General features: G+C 35.6%; 1 protein-coding gene across 1 annotated transcript in view; it reads right to left on the bottom strand.

Annotated features, from left to right (window-relative positions):
- The window catches only part of LOC124971344 (vexin-like), a 183,348-nt gene extending 174,475 nt beyond the window's left edge, over nucleotides 1–8,873 (bottom strand). Inside the window, exon 1 of the mRNA XM_047535116.1 lies at nucleotides 8,813–8,873. The gene's annotated coding sequence lies outside the window, so the exon portion shown is untranslated. The remainder of the gene's footprint in view (nucleotides 1–8,812) is intronic.
- Nucleotides 8,874–23,177: the final 14,304 nt, after the last annotated feature.

Raw genomic sequence — 23,177 nt, 5'->3', positions numbered from 1 at the left:
AAATGATAAGAGATTAGTAAATGTAATTAAACATTGGAAGAATATTATATCTGTGATGTGTGAATAGGGAAATGAGAATTGTCACATGTTCAATGAAAAGTAGGACGATGAAGATATAAAGAGGTACATTATCAACTACAAATAAACTTTCAGAAGTTAAGGATACATTTTATTATTCCTAGAGCAATCATGAAAAAATAATAAATCTGTTTTCATCAAAATGTAAAATTTCTGCTTCTCAAAAGACACAATTAAGGAAATGAACAGGCAAGTCACATATGAGGAGAAAATATTTACAATATATATATATATATATATATGTCTATATATATATATATATATATGTCTGGTAATAGACTTTTATCTGTAACATACACTTTTGTAACTCTAAAGTAAGATGAATAATTCAATTGGCAATAGACAAAGTATTTGAGCATACTAAGGACCAATTAGCACATGAAAATATTCTCAACACTATCAATTATCCAGAAGAAACAAATTTTACAAGACACACCCAGTAAATTGGCTAAAATGGAAAGCACTGACACCACCAAATTTTGCTAAGGATGCAAAACAACTGGATCATCCATATATGCTGATTAGAGTGTGAACTAGTACAATCAACTTAGAAAAGTTTGACATTTTCATATGACTTTAAATATACACTTACTATGATTTAGCTACTTCACTCGTAGATATTTATCCAAAATAAAATATATATATGTTTACATAAATATTTTAAATGAATGTTCATGGCAAATTTATGCATCATAGTCAAAAACTTGGAAACAACCCAAATGCCCATCAGTGATTGAATGAATAAATTAGTTGTATATTCTTACAATGGAATACTATTTGGTGATAAGAAGCAACACGAATAACTCTCAAAATACTTAAGTGAAAAAAGGCAGATGCAATGGTATGTGCTATGTGATTCTATTTTTATGAAATTCAAAACTGGCAACATATAGGTAATAGAGATTCACAGTTGCATAAAAAGGAGGGGTGGGGGCTTGACAACAAAGTACATGATGGAAGTTTCTGTTTAATGGAAATGCTCTGTATCTAGATTTTTTGTGATATTACATGGTGCACACATTTGTCAAAACTTATCAAACTATACATTTATAATTACATATAAACTATACATCAACAACTTTCACAGAAAAGTTTCTGAACAGCAGTGATTGATTATAGGGAAGGAAAGGGAATATGTAAAAGGGAAAGAAACTTGGTAATTCTACTGTGATTTCTTTTTTCACTACATTTAGGGTCACAGAAAGGGAATACAAAACAGAAACTTGGACACATGGATAAAAGAAAGGAAAGACAAAAGTGGAAGGAAAGACTCTCCTATAAAGTGAGTCCTTGAAAGGTTCGCTATATAGATAATAGTTGTTTGAACATGTGTGCAAAAAAGTCCAAGGATGACGTGCAAGAAGAAGTAGGTAGCTTGGCTATCTTTCCTGGCTCAATACAAAATGACAGACCAAATCATGGCGCCACCTAAAAACTCCTGGCAATGTGCACACAGGGATTGTAGCTATAATGATATAGAGAAAAGGAAGCCTCTAAGATAAGCTAGGAGGTGAGAGACTGAATGTCATGGGGAAAGATTCCCTTTGTGCTTCTGTTTTCGACTCTCACTTCCACTTCATTTTGGCCTTTTGACATGACATTGCTGAGCTGTGTCACTGTGTTATCCAGAACAAACTCCCAGGTCACATTTCCTGCTCTAAGAAAATACTGCCTTTGACTTTCCTGAGACATTTACCTTCCGATTTATTTCTTTTTGCCCATCATACTTACTAACACATATTTATCTTTGCATCTCCAAACTTATTTCCATAGACAGCTCACCAATGGCTCTCTCCCTTTCTGTCTACATCAACACTACTCAAGTTCCAGCAATCTCAATAGTCTCATAACTGGATTCATTTCTTAATCTCACCTACCCTTTGCATCTACTTTCCCCCATCCTGCCATGAGGACCAGTTTCCCAGTCATGTGATCAATGCAGTCACAGAAGATCAGATACGATGCATTTGAGGATTGATGCTCTGCAGTTGCTGTCTTAAATTTTAAAAATGATTTGATCATTAGTTTTACTTTTTAAGTTAAGCCATCAGGACAATTGTGCCTGCACTAGAAGTTTGGAATCTTGGCTCACATGCAGTCTCACCTTCTGCCACCTTCCCAAGAAAAGTTCAAGGGCAAGGTAGGTTGAAGTTGGATGTGCGTGCACAACTCAGGGTGGGACATGGTGGCAGCCATCTCCACCCAAGGTTAATAGCACCACAGAACAGTAGGTGGCCAGCCCTGGGTCTACATCTTGGTGGAAGCAAATCTTTTGCCCACCCACTCCCAATCCAATTGTCAAGCACATCTCAATGAAGAAACTTAAATATATTTAGGAGTCGTTTGTTTGCCCTGGGTTTCTAAGATGCCTAAGTGAACATCCTCAGATCCCTCCTTCTTTGCAGTGCAAAGGCCCAGTGGTTGGAGAAGGAATGACAGCAGTAGTCAGGCTTGAGAGGGCAATGGCACAAGACTTTTGAGTACACAATTACCTTGCTAGTATCCCACTGCCCAGGAGTATTCCCCTGCAAATTCCAGGCCTGGGTTATTCTCTCTTATTCCTTCCAATCTTCCTGAGACTGGCTTGTGTTTTTCTCTTTTGGCCAGCTCTCAGCAGCCTCCAGAGATAAGTCACAAAGTACCAATTGTGTTACTTTAGTGATTTTGCATACAAGTTAAAGGGTTTGATATTCACATTCAAAACTGGCACTGTACAATATAAACGTGAATGATAAAATTCCTGCTAATAATTCAAATTTTTAATTTGTCTTTACTTAGAGTGGTACTATGTAGAAAATATAAAGCACCATGACAAGTTGAAAGACAGACTGCAGAAGAAAGGAAAGTTTTTACATGTAACTTTAATTATGCCTTTTCTTTCATTTTGAACAAGGGGACCCACAAATTATATACTTGGCTTGGCCTGCCATACTTTTCTTTGAAAAACAAAATAAATGGATCATGTGTCTCCCCTGGTCAAGGACCTTCTACAGTTCCCCATTACTTTTAGGGTAAGGGGCAAAAATCCTTAGATTGATCTTAAACTCACTTTTCCAAACATTATTACACTATTCAAGAAAAATATTATCTATACACTATTACCTGAACCCATGTTGCTTTTTTGTTCTTGTATATATTCTGATGTCCACTTTCTTCTTAAGTTTAGTTATTAAGATTACAGTTATCTATTAAATCTACACAAATTTAGACATTCTCATCACCCCTACATGAAAGTGACCTCTACATTTTTTGGATAATCATCCAAGTTCAATGATTGGATTATTCAAGAAGAAAGAACCTCAAAGACCATTTGGTCTCACAGTTCTCAAGTTTAGAAGACCAATTTCAAAATACCAATACCAGGATTCACTTCTGAACAATTAAACAGAATCTCTGGGACAGAGGCATTGGGGTTATGAAAATATTCCAAGATAATTATAATGAGCAACCAGAGTTGGAATGGAACTCTTTTTTTGTTGTTGTTGTTTTTACAGAAGAACGTTGCCAACTAGAAAGTTGAAGTGACTTTCTCAATATCAAGTAGTTTTTTGAGGAATTATAGGATTATATTCTAGGAGTCTTGGTTTTTCCATTTCACTATATATTGTCCATTCTACACATTCACCACTTACATCCTATGGGATATCATTAATCATGACCTCCCCCATGTGCATTCATATCTCGTCTGTAAAACTAGATTGTTACCAACATAAGAAAATAGCTATGTATCGGTTCTCTGTACCTCCTTCCTTTATTGCATATAATTGCTCAGAATATATTTGTGAATTGGATTTTTCTCTGGTTAATTTCTTAAGCCAAACATTTCTAACATTGACAGCATCCACCTTGTTCCTCAGAACTCAAAAAATTTTGGTGATTCTAAGATTTTATAGTATGATCAAGTAATAAAGATGGAAGAAGAGAGAATTCTTATGAATTTCTAGTGGTTGATTTGGGCTAGAGTCCACCTCTATCCAAGGCTATCATTGACTTCTTTCAAAGCTTTTAATTGATGTGTGTTTTAAAAGTAAACTTTTAATCTTTATTTTTAATTTGACATATTAAATTGCATGTATTTATTGTGCACAGCATGATTGTTTTGAAGTACATGTACATGATGGAGTATTTGGTTAAATCAGGTGATTAACATATATGTCTCTTTAAAGGTTAAAATGTTATATTCAATTTACTGGAGGAAGGGAGATAAAGCTATTGCCATTTTTCATTTCTTTCATCATGTGAAAATTATTTCTGGATAAATTGAATGCTTTTTAGTTGATTCTATAATAAAGAGACTTTTGTAGTTTTAAAACATTAAGAGTATAAATTAAACAGTAAGTGATTTTTGGCACATTAATGAATCATGATTTTGGCTGGCCAAAGAATTTAACTGCAACTAAGTTTTACAGGAAGAAATGTCAAATGTCAACTCATTCATTATAAGCTTTGGTAATACAGGCGCTTATACTCAGACATGGACAACTTCAACTTTTTTTAATTTTTAGACTTTGGTTTGTCCAATATTTCAGTATCTAGGATTATGAATTTAATGATGCTAGTCATTACACAATTTGGTGCCTGAGACTATGACAAAACTTAATACTAAAAACTCAATCACAAATTTAAGGATAAGAAACTCATGATCAATTAATCACTTCACCACCTCCACCAGAAAGAACTCAGTGTTTTGTGTAAAATAAGAAGTGATGGAATTGTTTTCTTTTCTGAGACCCATTCAAAAGGACCAATTCTGATACTATTGAAACACCTCATCATCTCCATAATTTGTGTTATTTTTGCTGATGAAATTGACATCACATCTAGTTTCGTCTACTCTGCCAGGCATACATAGAATTCTCTCATTCCAAGCTCTATTTACCTATTCAAAATAGAGCTATGAAGGTAATACTGCTACGTAAAACATGTCCTAAAACATGCCCATTGTTGAAGAAATGTCACTTCACACATCATTCAGGAACACTTCCTGATTTCCCTAGTCAGGCAAAACTCTCTGTACTTCTATTATATGCACTTTATGTATACCTCAGTTTTGACATTTTACTAAAAGTTCAACCATTGGACATAGTGCATATCTTACATGAAAACTTATTATAAGCAGATTATCTAAATCACTTGTGTATTCTTTCTTACTTGTCCCCAATCACCTTATAAATGACCTTCCAACAAATTTATCAGTACAAATGTACTATGAAGTTTGTTACACATTAGCAGTCAAGATAACAAGTTGAAATAGCAGAGATACCATTTTTGTTCATTGGATTATCATAAGAAGATAATTATAACATCATTTTATGGTACAAATGCAAGGAAAAAAGACCAATAAGTTTCTGTTAAAATATATGTTATTATAGCAGTTCTGGAAACAGTTTTGGAATAGTTATTAAAATAAATTCACATACCCTTTAGCCTAACAATACCATTTCAGGAAATCTTTCTTTTGTTGTTGTTGTTTGTTTGTTTGTTTGTTCTTGAGATTGGTCTCACTATGGTACTCAGGCTGGCCTCAGACCCTTGGACACAAACAATCCTCCTGCTTCAGCCTCCTGAGTGACTGGAATTATAGGTGCTTGCCACTGGGTCCAGCTAGGAAATCCATCTTATGCAAATAAAGTTCCCATACTTGTATTAATATATTTATTGTAGCAAATTATATAGTGTCAGAAAAACTAGAGTGATAGATTGTAAAAATACTCCAAATTTTATCCCATTAAGATGTGAATTCTATGACTTGGGAGACTGAGGCAGGAAGATCACAAGTTCAAAGTCAGCTTCAGCAATTTAGCAAGACCCTAAGAAACTTGGTCAGACACTGTCTCAAAATAAAAATATATAAAGGGTTGAGGCTGTTGCTTAGGGGATGTAGTTCAGTGGTTAAGTGCCACTGGGTTCAATCTTTTGTACCAAAAGAAAGAAAAGAAAATATGAATTTTATTTTTCTATCCCTTTAATCTGGGTTGGCCATGTGATTTGTTTGGTCAATAGGACATTAGAAAATGTGATCCAAATAGAGGTATCAAATGTGAAAGACCACCACGTGAATGAACTTAGCCAGAGTGCTGGATGACCAGAGACATTTATACCTGTTAGTCCTCTCACTCTGGCTTGCTGACCATCAGAAATATGAGTGAGGCTATCCTGAACATTCAACCTCTGTCCATTTGCCAGAATATCATAGACAAAAGAGTGATCCCAGCAGAGATTAGCTGTGTTGACCTAGATGAGAAAAGTTTTTCAGCCAGCCCATAGAATGATGGAAGTTAATAAACAATTATTGTTTAAGTCATTAAATTTAGGGGTGGTTACACAGTAAAAGCTAACTGACTTTCTTAAGTTAAATGATGTAACTGACAATGTGATTGCCCATCAGTAGAATATTTGAATAAATAGGGTCACATTATGGGAAATCATGCAGCTATGACCAATAAGAAGCTAGATATACATCTAATGATTATCCCTTGTTACTCCTTCTCCAATAAGATTGTGAACCCTTGGAGAAGAGGAATCTGGTCTCTCTCTTTGTTGATTTCTCCCACAGCACAATGGGTATGCAAATATTTGTTGATTTAATTGCTCAGGACTCCAATTATTAAAGTGAAACAAGTAGCCTTTATTTGGAAGAACTATTCTACTGATATAGTCTCAAAAATAGGCCATCTGGTAGAATATTGGTTCAGTATAGTGGCCATAGTAGTTCGCTGTGTTTGCCTATGAAAATAGTAAGAACTTAATTGGCAAAAGTTCCTATGTGATGAACAACTACTTGATCTACCACATGGCTGGTTTTGTGGGCATGTTGTCAGTATAATCACACAGGGCCCTGTACCCAAAAGGGCTCTATGCATGGGAGTCAAGGCACTGCATTCTCAATCTTGAAACTCTTAATAATATGTTCTTGAAACTGTGTCTTACAAGTGAAGACACATAAGACAATGGGACGTGTGCCAGAGACTTGGAACCTCAATTTATCTATGAAGTCCCACCACTCCATCTGGCCACAAAGAGTTCTCAACCATAGGTCAAGGTCCAGAGTAACGATGCAACCAGCACAAAGTAAATTCTATAAGGAAAATAGAGAGGGTGTGTGTGTATGTGTACACACACACACACACACACACACACACGCATATATTTCCCCCCTCTGGGAGAGTGGGCATATGTATGTATGTGTATGTGCTAGGGCATTGTGTTAAATAATGGTGTTATCTTTTTTTTTAGTATCAGGGATTGAACCTAGTGATGCTTAACCACTGAGCCACATCCCCCGCCTTTTTCATTTAGAGGCAGGGTCTGGCTAAGTTGCTTAGGGCCTCTCTAAGTTGCTGAGGCTGATCTTGTACTTGTGATCCCCCTGCTTCTGCCTCCTGGGCCACCAGGATTACAGATGTGCCCCACCGCATTTAGCTGGGTGTGTTACTTTTTTGTATGTGATGGCGAAATGAAATTATTCCAAGACAAAGAATATAAAAAAAGTTTTCTGGATCTAACACTACCTTTTGCTAGTTATTTGTCTATTTTCTCCAAAGAATCAGCTTTTGCCTTTGTTAATATTATCTATGGTCTTGTGCCAGTTTAATAATTTTTGCTCTTATCCTTGTATTATATTTTTCTAATTGCATTTTCTTTTTCTTTTTACTATTGGGGTCAAATATTTGATCTGTACACAAATGAGTACCTTAATTAATAAGCACAGGTCTAACAATTGCCTAGCCTAACACTGTACTTTAAACATTTCTGGAAAAAGTGAAAAGAGTTTAACAACTGTAGCTGAATTTCAATTTTAAAAGAGATTTATATTTTTTTAAATGCAGTTTAAGTCAAAATATGAAGTATTTCTTGTCACACCAATCAAATTATTTTCTGGTTAGGTTTTGTTATCTTTTCATTTCTTGGAACCATACCATGTCCCCTGTTCACTGTCCAAAGGTAAAGCAGCGCTAGGTGTTAGGCAGGCATAGACAGTGTCCTGGCTTAGCACAGATGAACCTGAACAAGTTAGTTCAAGGAAATTCACAGATACTGTTTCTCAACCTGATGCTCAGGAGAGACCAGTAGTTAAAAGCATGGCATACAGAATCAGGCAGGCCTGGTTTGATTCCACTTTCTTCCCAGTACTAGCTGAGTTAACTGCTGGTACTTAATTACTTTAAATCTCCTTTTTCTTGTTTGGGAAATGGGGATAATAATAGCACATTTCACTTACAGTTATTTTTAGTTGCATTTTTTTATTTTTTGCAATGCTGGGGATCAAACATGGGTTCTTGTGAATGCTAGGCAAGTGCTCTATAACTGAGATATACCTCCAGTCCAATTATTTTGAGTTTTAAATAAAATCAATATTCTCTGGGAAGCCTTCTTTAACACAATCAACTGTAAGTGCCCCTGCTATTTTTCCTTATTGTACAATATTTTTTTCTTTTAGAGCACTTATCTTGATTTGTATGTATATATTCATATATAGATTAATTTGCTTAATATTTACCTATCTTACTAGACTATTACATTGATGAGTACAGAGACCATATTGATTTCGTTCATCACTTTATACCTGCACTAAGCAAAGTATCTTTCCCCATTAGAATTGCTTAATAAATATTTATAGAATGAACAAGTTAAATTCTCAGCACAGTTCTGTATGTTGACAATAATAAAGTAGCCAATTCAAGAACAAACATAAAAACAAAATAAAGGAATAGCGATTTCTTTTCTAACTTACTTGGCAGACCGTGGCTTTGACTCCACTCTTCAGCAGATTCCTGGGTCAACTTAAGCATGCTAGATCTCAGCAGGGTTCAGTGTAAGGCTTGCTTTATTTTGTTACTCATTCGTTTACAAAGAGGCTCTTTTTTGCTGAATTTCCTTTGCTTGATACTTTCTTATCATTAGGAGAACTATGGCTTCAGGTCACTGGTTGTAGTCCCACACTGGCTCTTGAGTAGTCCCAACACCAGTTCATTGTTTTCTTCTGGTCCCTTTTGTTTCTTTTATATATTCATGGTGCTTCTCACTGATTGACTTCTGAGTCAATTATCCTTTTTTGAAAACTGAAAACAGTTTCCCTCCCCCTCCCTCCCTCCTCCACTCCTCTCCCTGTATATGCATACATACATTCAACCCAATTTAGCTATACCCCAAATTAGACATAGAATAGATTTTACTCTTTACTCCCCAACATATGCCTTTAAAAATCCTCTGTGCAATGATGACTGCCAAAATCAAATTCTTGTACAAGAGAATGTGGCCAGTGTTTTAGAGGTTACTATAACACCATTGACCAGCACAAACTTGTTTTTAACCAATGGTTCAGAGACAAAAGATCCCTTTGTGTCAGTAGCAATTCCTGTAGCAAGAATAGATGTTTCATTTGTGTTTGTTTTGTCCTAACATCCCAGTGTCAAATTAATATCAGTATCTTTTTTCATGTTTTCCATGTTCAGTATCTGATTTTAGGTATGAAGAAAATAAATCAATGAAAATGACTCTTTTTAAATTTCCCTCTACATATCCGACATTTCCCATGTGTCATTTTTTAACCTCTTATCATTTATGTGAATCAGACTAGACTTTAAAAATGCTAATTCACTGTTGTCTATGTCTAATGATCTAGTTTATGAAACTTTCCAAGGGAAAATAAATTGGGTGACTGGTATTATGCCTAGCAAAGTGTACTTACTAATATGATTTATTATATGTTATGAACTCACAATTTTAACATTTTAATTTTCCCAAAACCTCTCACATAGAACATTTCACATACTCATACTTTCTAAAACTGGAAGTTACCAAGTAGTTCTGCATGTAAATCTCAGTATCTGCTGGTGGACTTGCTTCCTTGATGCGCCTGTGAAAGTGACAAGACACAATGACTGAAATATGAAGCAGAAAACTGTACCATTATTTTTGCACTTATTTTTCAAACTTCTCTGCAAGGACATCTTTGTTGGTGCATACATTTCAGGTACATTCCTTTTTTTAGCTTCTCAGCTACAGAATGGATCCCCAGGCTCTGAGCAATGAGTAGCTGTGTGGTTTGTCAGATAACATCACTTTAGAAACTGTGATCTCTACATGACAATATGTAGCTCCTACCTGGATTCCTAACAATAATTTCTTTTTGGAATCATTTCAAGGTGAAAGGAAAGCTTTTTAGGAAAGGGGGACTACAAAATCTTAGACATACATGAAGACAGTCTCAGATGCAAATGCCCTGAAGTCTTGCTATGACATGGATCACAGGGTCTAGAAACACGACAAATGCACTATATTATAATAGCTGCCAACCTGGTACCTTTGATTTTAGCTCTCTCACCAGTATGTCTTTCTTAAATATTTAATTGATTCTCTTATACTATTGTTATCTTCAAAAAGTTTTCAAAATAATAAGTTATATTTTGGGGGGGTTTAGACTTTGGTATATTTAATACTTCATTTCTGAACCTCATGGTAACTTAACAGGGGAACAATTATGACACTCATTTTATTTTTTGTTCAAGTGATGTGATGTTCATTATCAGTGGTCTTGTTATGATGTAGATCAGATCATATCCACTTGTGTGCTCAACACCCTCCAATGGCTTCCCATGTCACTTAGATCCAATCTCACCAGTTCTGAGACATCATTTTCTACTCCCTAGTATTTTGCTAAGGGTTTCCCTGCCACCCTTCCTCCACAACACTTCATAACTCCCATCCTGATTTTTATTCCTTAGCACTTATCACTGTCTAAAGTACAACCTGTACTACTGATTAGTCTTGTTTATTGTCTCTCTTCTTCCACAAAATTGCAAGTACCACGAGAACAGAGAGTCTTGTCTTTTTTTCCACTGCCATATCTTCTGTGCCAAGCATCTAGGGGGTACTCACTGCATATTTGCTAAATAAATTTGTTCCTTTGCATTTTAAAATTATGAAATATATCATATACACAAAAGGTTATATAAAAAGTTTATTGATCATTCCCCAATGTATAAATGTATCAAAACATTACATCCTACCCCATAGTACATAAAATTATTATTTGTTAATTAAAAATAAAAGAAACAAAGACTATTAATAAAATGAATAAAGGACATCACTAGTATCTTAAATGTCCCCATTGTGCTTCTCCTCCATGACATCTAGCTTTATCTCCCTAGAAAATTGCTTTTCTGAATTTTGTTTAAGCCACTCTCTTGTTTTTCTTATAGAATATCACAATAGTATAGTACATAGTTTTGAGTATTTTTTACCTTAATATAAATGGACTAATACCTTTGTGGTTTGGGATTTTTATGTCTTGATTATGAAATCCTTACCTACCACCAGGTCAAGTTGTTTCTTTTATAAATCTTCTAAGGATTTTTTTTTTTTTGATACCAGGTATTGAACCCAAGGGTGCTTAACCACTGAGCCACATCTCCAGCCCTCTTTTGTCTTTTATCTAGAGACAGGGTCTTGCTAAGTTGCTTGGGGTCTTGATAAGTTGCCCAGGCTGACCTCAAACTTGATATTCTCCTATCTTAGCCTCCTGAGTCTCTGGGATTATAGGCATGTGTCACTGAGCCCGGCTTCTGAGGTTTTTTTTAAATCCTTGCCTTTTACATTTACCTCCTTAAATGAACTGGAATTGATTTTGTGTGACATTGGAAAACCAATTTTACTGCATTGTTTGTTAAATGCTTTGTGTTTTACACACTAGTATGCTGTGCCATCTTCATCATATACCAAGTTTTCATATATATAGATCTGGAAATCACCTCAATTTCGTTTCATGGTCTCATTTGTGTATCCCTGCACCAGTACTTCACAGTGTAACTGTAGTTTCACAATAAATACCTTTATCACGCAGAATAAACCTCTTTTTCTTGACTTTGGATAGAATCTGTAGATGAGTTTGAAAGGATTCATGTTTTTGTGATATTGACTCTTATACCAATAAATAAGATATATCTCTGTATTTCTCTAGATAATATTTAATGTTCTCTAATACAAAGTTTTGTGATTTTCTACTTAAAGGTCATACACATTCTTATTAGTTATTCCTAGGTATATTCTTTGTTGTTTTTGTATAACCACTAATATGTATTCAAACCCAACAAAGGGATTCTTTTTCACTGCTTGATAACAATATAACTGTGTTGCTTATCTGGTACCCATTAAATATATATTTTATGTATTATCAGAAGGAGTTCTATAAAAAAATAAAAAGTACCTATCAAACACCCAATAAAATGATCAAAATATATCAAAAAGCAAACCACATGTCTAACTGAAACTTTGTACTCTTTGATTAATGTCCCTTCCCCCACCCTCCCAGTCTCTGATAATTATCGTTCTACTCTCTGCTTCTGAGTTCAGTGTTTTTAGATTTCATACATAAGTGAGATCATGTGGTACTTGTCTTTCTGTGACTGACTTATGATGAATTTGTTAGTCTGATTTAATCATTCCACATTGTAAACATATTTCAAAGCACCACATTGTACCTTATAAAATTTATAATTGTTTTTCAATTAAAAATAAAATTTTTTGAAAAGGAAAAGCACACCTAACCAAGACCCAAATGTCTTCAACCTCATTTTTTAATCTTTTTTAATTAGAGCATTAGAGTTGTACATAATATTTGGGTTCATCCTGACAAAATGATACATGCATGGAATTCTGTTTCAGTTCATGATTCCACCCCCATTATCCCCCATTTTGTGCCCATCCTCCCTCTTCCCTGTTCTCTTTCCTCTACTCTTTTAGACTTCCTTTTGCTCATCTACTTATATTCGATTGGTTCTTTTTACTTATGCATAAGGTTCTTTTTACTCTGTACTTATTCCCTGTGATATTATATATACTCATAACATGATTTTTTAAAGAATTCTTTCTACATTGCCTCCCTTTCCCATCTATCTACTCTGCCTCTTGATCTCCTTTTTCTACACTACTGATGGTCCCTATATCTTTATAATCCTATGCTTCACTCCTCCTTTCCTTTATTTAACTCTAGCTTCCACATAAGAGCATTGACCTTTAATTTTCTGAGTCTGGTTTATTTCATTTAGCATGATGTAATCCATTTCCATGCATTTACCAATAAATGCTTTAACTTCATTCTTCTTTATGTTTGGGTATAACTCCATTGTGTGTGTGTGTATACTACAATTTCTTTCTTTCTTTTTTTCTTTTTTTTTTTTTTTTGCGGTGCTGGGAATTGAACCCAGGGCCTTGTGCTTGCAAGGCAAGCACTCTACCAACTGAGCTATATCCCCAGCCCTTACCACAATTTCTTAATCCATTCATCTGTTGATGTACATTTGGGTTGATTCTATAATTTAACTCTTGTGAATTGTGCTGCTATAAACATTTAAGTGGATGTATCACTATAGTATGCTGATTTTAGTTCTTTTGGGAAAATACCAGGGAATGGGATAGCTGGGTCATATGGTGGTTCCTTTCCTAGTTTTTTGAGCAATCTTCATACTGCTTTCCAGAGGGGTTGTACTAATTTGTAGTCCCACCAACAATGTACAAGTGCACCTTTTCCCGACATCCTCATCAGCATTTGTTGTTTGTATTCATAGTCATTACCATTCTAACTGCAGTAAGATAAAATCTTACTGGAAATTTGATTTGCATTTCCCTGATTGGTGGAGATGTTGAACATTTTTTCCTATATGTGTTGGCCATTTCTTTTTCTTCTTTTGAGAAGTTTATGCTTAGTTCTTTTACTCATTTATCAATTGGGTTATATTTTTTTTGATGTTGAGTGTTTGGAGTTCTTTATGTATTCTGGATATTAATCCCCTGTCAGGGGAGTAGCTGGCAAAGATTTTTGTTTTTCATGTAATAGGACACTCAAGAATGAAAGTTGAGGTAGAGATGCAGAAAGTCACAAATTATTGGTGAGCAGTCTCATACCAATTTGATTCTTGCTCTTTTTCAATAGTACTTTGTTTTTTTTTTTTTTCATTTTGAAACTTCTGGCATCTTCTAAGTTTTTGTTCTTATATTTTATTATCATGTTCAGATGAATTTGTTGTTGTTATTGTCATTGTTCCTTACAGGACATCTGACAACTCACGTCCTTAAGTTCCTTATTTCTCTTTTTAGAAGGCAATTTGCCCTTGGGAAATGTATTTTCTGCTCTTCCATGCTGTAAGATTTATTCCTATAAAAATAAATAACTACTTGTCTCAACCTAAAACCACGATCCTTACAGAGCACAGATTAAGAGGAGGTTTTACATCTTTATATAAATCTATGGAGTATGTAGTTGGTAGGATTTCATGCAGTGAAAAATTCAAAGGGGCATGTGAAAGTTAGGATTTGGGTATCCACGACAGGGTGTGACTATGGATCTGTCCTTGGATATGTCCTCAAAGTGATTTATTAGTTTCTTCTCTCCTTCCATTTGTGAACCTACAGCTTCTCTGAAAGTTCCAGTTGTTTTTACATTGACAAGCAACAGTTGGACTAACTATGGCAAATTGCATATATAAATCATTTATGATTTAGATGCTGCTAAGTCAGGGATTGCTTATCTTCTATTTAAGATTATTTGCTCTCTTCTCTTCTCTTTTTCTTTCCTTCTCTTTTTCTTTCTGTACTGAGTATTGACCCAGGGCCTCACACATGCTAGACACTCTACAACTGAGCTGCGCCCCCAGCCTGAAGATTATTCTCAATTTTTCTTTTTGAGTGTTGATTTTGAAGTTTAAGAGAAATACTCTTGTAGAAATTTTTAATGGTATATTACATTTGTGTGTTGTTTCTCAGTTTTAAAAAATATTCTGAGTATCTCATATGAGCCTCCAGTGAGCCTGAGAGATAGATAAAACAGCACTATAACATGTCTTTTCCAGATGAGGAAATGGAAGCTCATAGTTTCCATGAATTTGAGAAAGTTCATCTCCCTCCCTTTCTCTTGATACTGGGGATTGAACCTGGGGGTGCTTAACCACTGAGCCATATCCCCAGCCCTTTTTTATATTTTATTTAGAGACCATGTCTCACTAAGTTACTGAGGCTAGCTTTGAACTTGTAATCCTCCTGCCTCAGCTTTGAACTTGTAATCTTCCTGCCTCAGCCTCCCAAATCACTGGGATTACAGGTATGTGACACCGTGCCTGGCTCTTGGTTACTCTTAATAAAAAGTAGAACTAGGAATAGAAGCCAAGTGAATCAACCCCAGATTGAGCTCTTTCTATTACACCATCCTGCCTCCAAAAGAAACTTTAGGGCAAGGAGTTGTCTGGATAGCTTTGACCTCTAGAAACATAGCACACATACTCATTGCTTAGAACATAAAAATATTTTATTCCATAATCAAGTACAGAAATGCTTATGATAGATAAGGTAGGAAATAATGAAAGAAGATAAAGAAGATTTTTTACAGAGGATAAAATAATTATCATCTCTCTTATGGTGGAAATGATCCTAGGGGATAACTATTCTAGTCATAGAACCAAGAGCAAGGTGTCACCACTCATTTAATACATGGAAAGTACAAAAATGTATGTGCAAAATTTCTTCAGAGGATATTGAGTTTTGCCTGTTGACCTTAGAAATTCTACACATGTAGTGAAGTAACATTATAGGACACATAATATATTTGTTTACTTGGGAGAAATACAAGTTACTAAGTTGATCTTCAAGTTGCTGTAAGTACTTTAAGGAACATTAAGAGTTAAAGAATATTATCTTAGGTAAAACAAATGGAACCAAATTATCTGGATGGAAAAAATACAACTGACTCTGAAATTTGGAGAAGAGAATACAAAACAGGGGTGTTTTTTGTTTTGAATTTTTAGCCTACTTTTCTCAATATAGTTTGAATGGATTTCTTTGATCTCTTGCTAAGATTCAATTCTGCCATGCCTCTTTATATTAGCCATGATAAGCTAGGTTATGTGGTTGTAATAAACAACTTCAAAATCTTAGTGACATAAAGCAACAAATGTTTATTTTCACTCATATTGCATGTTCATTCTGGGTAATCTAGAGGACTTTGCTCTGAACTATCATTTTTGTTCCAGTACTAAGAATTGGACATTGCTGGTTACTCTCACATAAGGAAAAGGTGGTTAGTAAAGGGATGACTCTAATGCTCCCACTGGGAAATGACACATATGCTCATGTTTTATTGGCCAAAGAAAGTCATATGACAAAACCTAACTTCAAGTGGGCAGGGAAGTGTAATCTTCTCATGTGCCAATAGGTGACAGAGTTTAAATATTTGTCATCATGATTAATGATTACCACATTCAAGTACTTTCACAGCACACTATGGAAAAAATCAAATGAGGTAGTTGATAACAACAGCAGGTTGAAAGTGGAATTCAGATGTAAAGATTAATTTAACTACATGGTACTAATCTGCTATAATCTAACTATCATATGTCATATATCAATTTGAAGTTGGGGTGATGTAAGTTCAATGAGATGCATATTTTTTCTTTACTCCTGCTTTTGTTTTGAGGTAAAAAGCACACCTGGACCAGAATAACTCACACTTTTCTCTGGTCCCATAACCCCATGCTGAAAAAGAACTGGAGATTCTTTTAGCTTAATAATGTATAGTGACATTGTTAAAGGCAGTTTGATCTGGGTGGTGAAAAATATCTGACACTTTTTAGATACTCCTCCCTGAAGGCAGACAAAGGTAACATATTCTTTTGGACTTTCCCTGTTTATCCCTCAGAATCTAAACCCCCCTTATATGAATATACTAAGCAATCCACCTGGTGTCCACGGATTAAAACGTTTGCTAGCCCTTTTCACAAGTCAAGAGGATGAATCAGTGGATCTAAATGGCCACATGAGAGGAAAATGAAACAGGGTGAAGAGATTTCTCTCTGATTGAAAAAATTTGGTTAAATGGGCTAAATTGCAAGAATTGAATGAAGCAATATGTCCATTAGGAAAAATAGCATGAGTTAAATGATATGAAGAGATAATCTCTATTTCCATATACTGCAAATATTTTAAAGCACATAGTTACTTTGAAAGTAAAGAACACTTTACTACACATTCTTCTGGAGTTGGGAGTTTGCGTATTTCTTGACAGTAAGACAATTTTGGCAAGGCCTGCACCCACATCCCTTTATTCTTAAGGATTAAGGTCTAGTGTCACATATATCTCGAGAAATGTTTTTCCAAATAAAGGTATTAAGATAATTAATTATGATGTAAGGCACTATCGTTCCCACTTGATAAAAGGGATAATTTTATCACCAAAAAAGTAAAAAAGACATAATACTAAACTAATGAATATTTGGCTTTCTCTCTCCCTTATAGACAGCACAAAACACAAAATGTTCTTAACAATTCATGTTAATTTGGGGAAATGTGATTTTGGAAATTTAGAAAACTGGAAACAGATATTGTTTAGCATTAAATGGTAACTGATTCTGAGGATTTAGATTCACTGATGCCAAGATACCATAGTATTTTGTAAATAGCACCTCATATGGAATAATAATGAACATTGCTGTAATTTTTCTCAACCTGTTATATAAACCTCAAGTATAAAAGAAGGTGGCATCAAACAGAAAATAAACATCTCACATTCAATGGGTATTTCTGTTGAAGACACAACTGATCACCTGTTCACCATCTATTTTCTACTCCTTCCCTATAGAACTCAGACTGTTTTAGTTGGTAATTTGCCAGACTTTCCTTAATGTTAACACACTCATCTTCCTAGCCTCTTGTGCAGCTAGGAGTGGCTTTGTGAATCTACTCTGGAAAACATAGCATAAGCAAAGTCATGCTTCCTCTGTTAGGATGGAGGCATACTGGAGGCCAGTTAAACAAAGAACTGACCAAAACTTTGGTTGCTGTGGTCTACTGGATCCAAGAACCTACTCAGAGGTCATTTCTCTTCTCTCAAATGTGTAATTGGATTGGAATACTTGGAAAACCTACTTGAGTATGTTTATCTATTTTTCATGTTATGATTCTCCCACTAAGGCTTTCTGCAAACTCCATATAGCATCTTTTCCAAAATCATATGCTCTGCTGTCACGTGGCTCAAGTGACAGTGATGCACATACTTTAAACTGTTAGAGTTCTTTCCTAGGAAAACCCATGTTCTGGATCTTTGGCCTATAAGAGCTACCCTCACTCCCAGACTCAGATAATGGTAATAAATTCAAACCAGGATTACATCCTGAGAGGAGCACAAATTGTCACTAGCATTAAGGATCTGAAGGATGCAGAGGTGATAGTTCCCATAATATCTCCATTTAATCCACCATTATGGCCCCTACAGAACTGGAAAAGATACTGAATTGTGTCTAGCTTACACCCAGCTATGGAATAAGATATAATACGCGTGTTAAAGAACACTAATAGAGTCACATGGTATGTGACCATGATATGGCAATTTTTTAATTTTTTCATGCCAATTAAAGAAGATCAACAATAGTTCTCAAGGATAAACAATAATGAATAGATAAAAGTAGGAGTGGTCCCACTTACCATTACTCCCTATTACCCAATGAGAAACTTCATACTTTCTGTCCCTGGATCTATGGTCTTAACAGAGTTAGAGTAGTGGTCCTTGTCACCAAAGGAAGCATACTTTTACCAGGGGATACAGCACGGATAACATTGAATTACAAACTACAATTGCCATTAGAGAACTAGAGACAGTGTCCTTACATCAGGAAGGTAGGGATGTTACACAAATATATTTAGAAACAAGGTGATCTACTTAAGCTTCTCTTGGTACCTTCCTTGAACCATCATAACTCCGAATACACAAGGTACAACAGTCTAGCCTGAATAGGTGTAGACCAGGGGCTTGTATCATTCATGGATGAGAGTCAAGGTCATACCACTGGGAAAGCCACCAAGGCCAGCAGATATGAACAATTGCAGCTCCAATACTAAATGCAGTGGCCAGTGTTCTAGTTGACTCCACTAACTTGCCTCAGTTTCCCCTCAGTTATAGAAACTCACCAAAAGTTGGGGTAACTGCTCGCAATTCATAGTGTGTCCCAGTAACAGAAAGTGTGGACTGTGGTGGACATAAAGATGTTCAGCCTAAATCTCCTTTCAAGGAAGGACTTGCCCAGGCATGGGGAGTGCAGAGATCAGACTACTTTCAGCTAACAGCTCTTTCTGCATCTGTTTCAACTGAACCACACTGGTCCATGATCATTCATGTCTTTGGTGGCCAAAATTCAATAGCAAAGTAAGAATACGTGTATTCCATTCTTGGCTTACTATTCACTAGATGTGTGAATGTAGGCAGGCTACTTAAATTCTGAGCCTCGGTTTCACCATCTGTAAAATGGGTGTTCTAATAGTACTTACTTTCAAAGCTGGCGCCCATGCATTCATTTATTTCTTTATTTATTTAACTCTAATTGATGTTACCCTACCTACAGGTGTTATTCAAGGCACCAAGAAAACAAATACATGACTAAAATGCAATACAAGATTCTGTACTCCAACATGCTCATATTTTAGAAATGAACATCAAAATGCAAATAGATATTTACAATACTACATGGTAAATAAGACAATAGGTGTTTGTAAAAGATGCTTCAGCAACCTAGAGAAGGGGCATCTCTTTCAGATTAGTTAAGAGGAGGGTTTGTGTAAATTATAGCTATGTTTAACTTTTAAAGATTAGTAGAAATTTATTTGATGGAATAAGAGATCTATTGAAAGTTCCAGATGGATGGAGAAATACATATGAAATCATGAAGGCATTAAACAGAAAACGAATATAGGTTAGTACTGTGAAGTTCAACAAGGGAAGGGGTGAGATATGGGGCCAAAGACCAGAATAAGAGTCAGATAATGTAGAACCATGTGTTCCAGATTAAAGATTTTATCCTGAGGGACTAAGGAAATATTGAGGAGTTTTTAGCAGGAGACTGATCAGATTTGTCTTTGTATCACTGGTCATCAAAGTCTGATCTAACAACTGGAATAAATATTTCATCTGTGGGCTGCTAGAAGTGCAAATTCACAGCCCGCACCCCAGACCTGTTAACTCAGAACCTCTGAGAGCAGGCCTAACAACCTGTTTTATTGAGCCTTCTAGACAATTCTGATGTATTCTAATTTTGAGAATCATTGATCTAGGAGTCTGGATACAATAGAAAAAAATGGGTTGGTGAGGTTGGAAGTGGACTAAACTAGACTTGAGGAGAACAGTCAAGAAGCTATTGTGATAATTCAGTTGAGAGATGATGTGGGCTCTGAAGATTCTACTGCTGAAAATCAGATATTTCTTTATCAATCATCTAATTTTCAGTTCCTGAACATTCACTGGCTCCAGCCTTATTTTCTGACTAGTTTCTCTTTTCTTATAAATTTTTCATAAAATACTATAACTACTACAGAAAAGAACAAACATTGGACTTAATGTTTTTGGCCTACTGTTTTTGAAACCCATTAGGATGACAAAAAGGGCATTTGAAATCTGGCTTCATCACCTACTACTCTTTGCAAACACTCTTCTTAGGATACTTTCCCTTTACATAGGCTATTCTCTCTTCTTGGATACCATATTAATCAGCTCAGATTGCCATAACAAAGTACCATAAAGTACTTTGGTACTTTGTTTAACAACAAGCATTTATTTTGTAACGGTTCTGGAGGCTGTGAGTACCAGGTCAAAGAACCATCATGGCTAGGTTCCTGTCTTATAGATGGTTAGCTTCTCACTGTGTCTTCACAAATGGAGAGAGAGCTCTGATATTTCATTCTTTTCCATTTTGGGGGGTGGGTACTGGCAATTGAACCCAGGTGTCCTTGAACATGCTAGGCAAGTGCTTTACCATTGAATTATATCCTCTATCCTTTTTAAAATTTTATTTTTGATACAGGGTCTTGCTAAGTTGCCAAGTCAGGACTTGAATTTGCAATCCTCCCCCACAGCCTCCCAAGTAGCTGAAATTACAGAAGTATACTACCATACCTGCTTTCCTCTTCTTATCACCAGTCCTGTTGGACCAGAGTTCCATCCTTATGACTTCAGTTAACCTTAATCATTTCCTTAAAGGTCCTTTCTCTAAATATAGTCACAATGGGGTTAGGGATTCAACATATGAATTTGGGGAGAGGATACAATTCAGTCCTTGAAGATACCATTCCTCCATTCCTTAATTTGGCAAATTTCTATCCCCTCTTGAAAACTCAGTGCATATCTTTTCTCTTTATGTACTGAACCCTGTCATCATGCCCTTGATGGTAGGAAAGGATTGGCCTACAGCTTTGTGGGAAATGTTGCTAATGAGAACAACCAACTCCTTAAGGTGTTGATGTGTTAATAAGTTCATTGTATGGCAAAGTTCATTATCAAGGACCTTTATTGAATGGGAAAAAGCTAATCCTTAAAAGTAAATTGCTTGATGCCCCTATTTTAAGCAAAAATGTCATCCTAAGAGGTTAGAAATTGGCAGGGAACTTAGTTTGTACTGCAAACCTAAGGTTTTCTCAAGAGTGAATTCTAATATAAACTATGGATTTAGGGTGATAATTATGTGTCAATGTAGGTACATCGATTGTGACAAATATACCACTGTGGTGACGGATGTAGATAGTGGGGAAGATTGTGGGTGTGCATCCTGTAGGGACAGAGTTACATAGAAACTGGTATTTTCCACTCAATTTCCACTCAGTTCTAGAACTGCTCTTTAAAATAAAGTTTGTTAGTTAATTTTTAAAAGGCTCAGGCCAATGAGCTAAAAAAGAAAACAAAATGAAGAAAACTTAAGGTTATCTAAGGCAACTTGGAACTGAAAACGAACATGGGTCTAAGAAATGACTAAGCTACTGCTATATTATCCATCCATTTTTTAGAAAATGGTGTATGGGCCAGACATGGTGGCACATGCCTGTAATCCCAGTGACTTGGGAGACTGAGGCAAGAGGATCATAAGTTCAAGGCTAGCCTCAGCAACTTAGGGAGACTCTAAGCAATTTAGCCAGATCCTGTCTCAAAATAAAAAACAAAAAGTGTTGGGAATGTGGCTCAGTAAGTGCCCCTGGGTTCAATCCCTGATATCAAAAAAAAAAAAAAAAAGGAAACAATAACAACAAAAAAAGAGAGTTGTACATGTGTACATGGCTCAGACACTGGAGAGAGTGATAAATTGATATAAAAATAGCTTGTTCATGTTGATAGAAGTATGGAAAAAGTGTTCGGTAGTCAAATAAGTATGAAGGTACTGGGCTTAAACAAATCAGATTTCCTATGGTACCCTTCTCAGAGCTTTAATTCACCAGTATGCAGGGGAATGAACAGGCAAATGAATGTGATAAGAGCCTTTTCAAATTTATTTGACAACGGAACCCAATAATACATGTTGGGAAACACAACTGAGATCATGGGGAACCACTGGAAAGAGTTTTTAGACAGTAGTGTAGTGACATGAACAAATATTTGAATTTTAGAAAGAATATTCCTGGGAGCAGAGTAAAGGAAAAATTATTGGTGGTTCAAAAATAGGGCACAGGATACTGTAGTATACCCTAGATGTGGAATGATGAGGTCCTGCTTAGGGCAGGTGTAGAAAGATAGACAGAAAGGATTGGCTAACTCAGCATGGAACTGAGTGCAACACAGGGTTTTCTTGGAGCCCATCTAGGTTTGGTTATTTGGTATACTTGTGTATAATATAGTACTCTAAAAATGGGTATTTGGTGTGGCATGAGTTGGCATAATTATGCTCTAAACTATCTTCACATAGAAGTGCGTGGGGTGCTTGGGTTCTGTTGTCCACTTCTATGAACTATGCTTATCGGACTTATTGTGTTTCTATGGTAACAACGCCTCTGCAGCTGCTGCTATTTTGAAATAATTGATTGAGACACCACATTACAATTGCAGGGTTCTTGAAATCTGTCCTATACTTGTTTCATAAAGGTGATTATTGTTCCTTTAGCATTCGTTCTAGCTGTAAAGATTCCTAGGGTAACCATTTCCTAATAAAATAAATGAAGTTACTTAGATTCCTGAGAAGAAAGTAGTTTAGAGTGCTTTAGAGGAGCCTGGCTTGCTGTTAATTTTCTGATTATCTGCAAATTATAGTAACTCTGCAAATATTTTAACTTCAGTTCTTTGGTATCATTTTCTTACTGAGATGTAC

Source organism: Sciurus carolinensis, chromosome X, assembly GCF_902686445.1.
Source record: "Sciurus carolinensis chromosome X, mSciCar1.2, whole genome shotgun sequence".
In the NCBI taxonomy this organism is placed as follows: domain Eukaryota; kingdom Metazoa; phylum Chordata; class Mammalia; order Rodentia; family Sciuridae; genus Sciurus; species Sciurus carolinensis.
The sequence above is the reverse complement of the archived record's forward strand: the minus strand, read 5'-3'. Positions and strand labels throughout refer to the sequence as shown.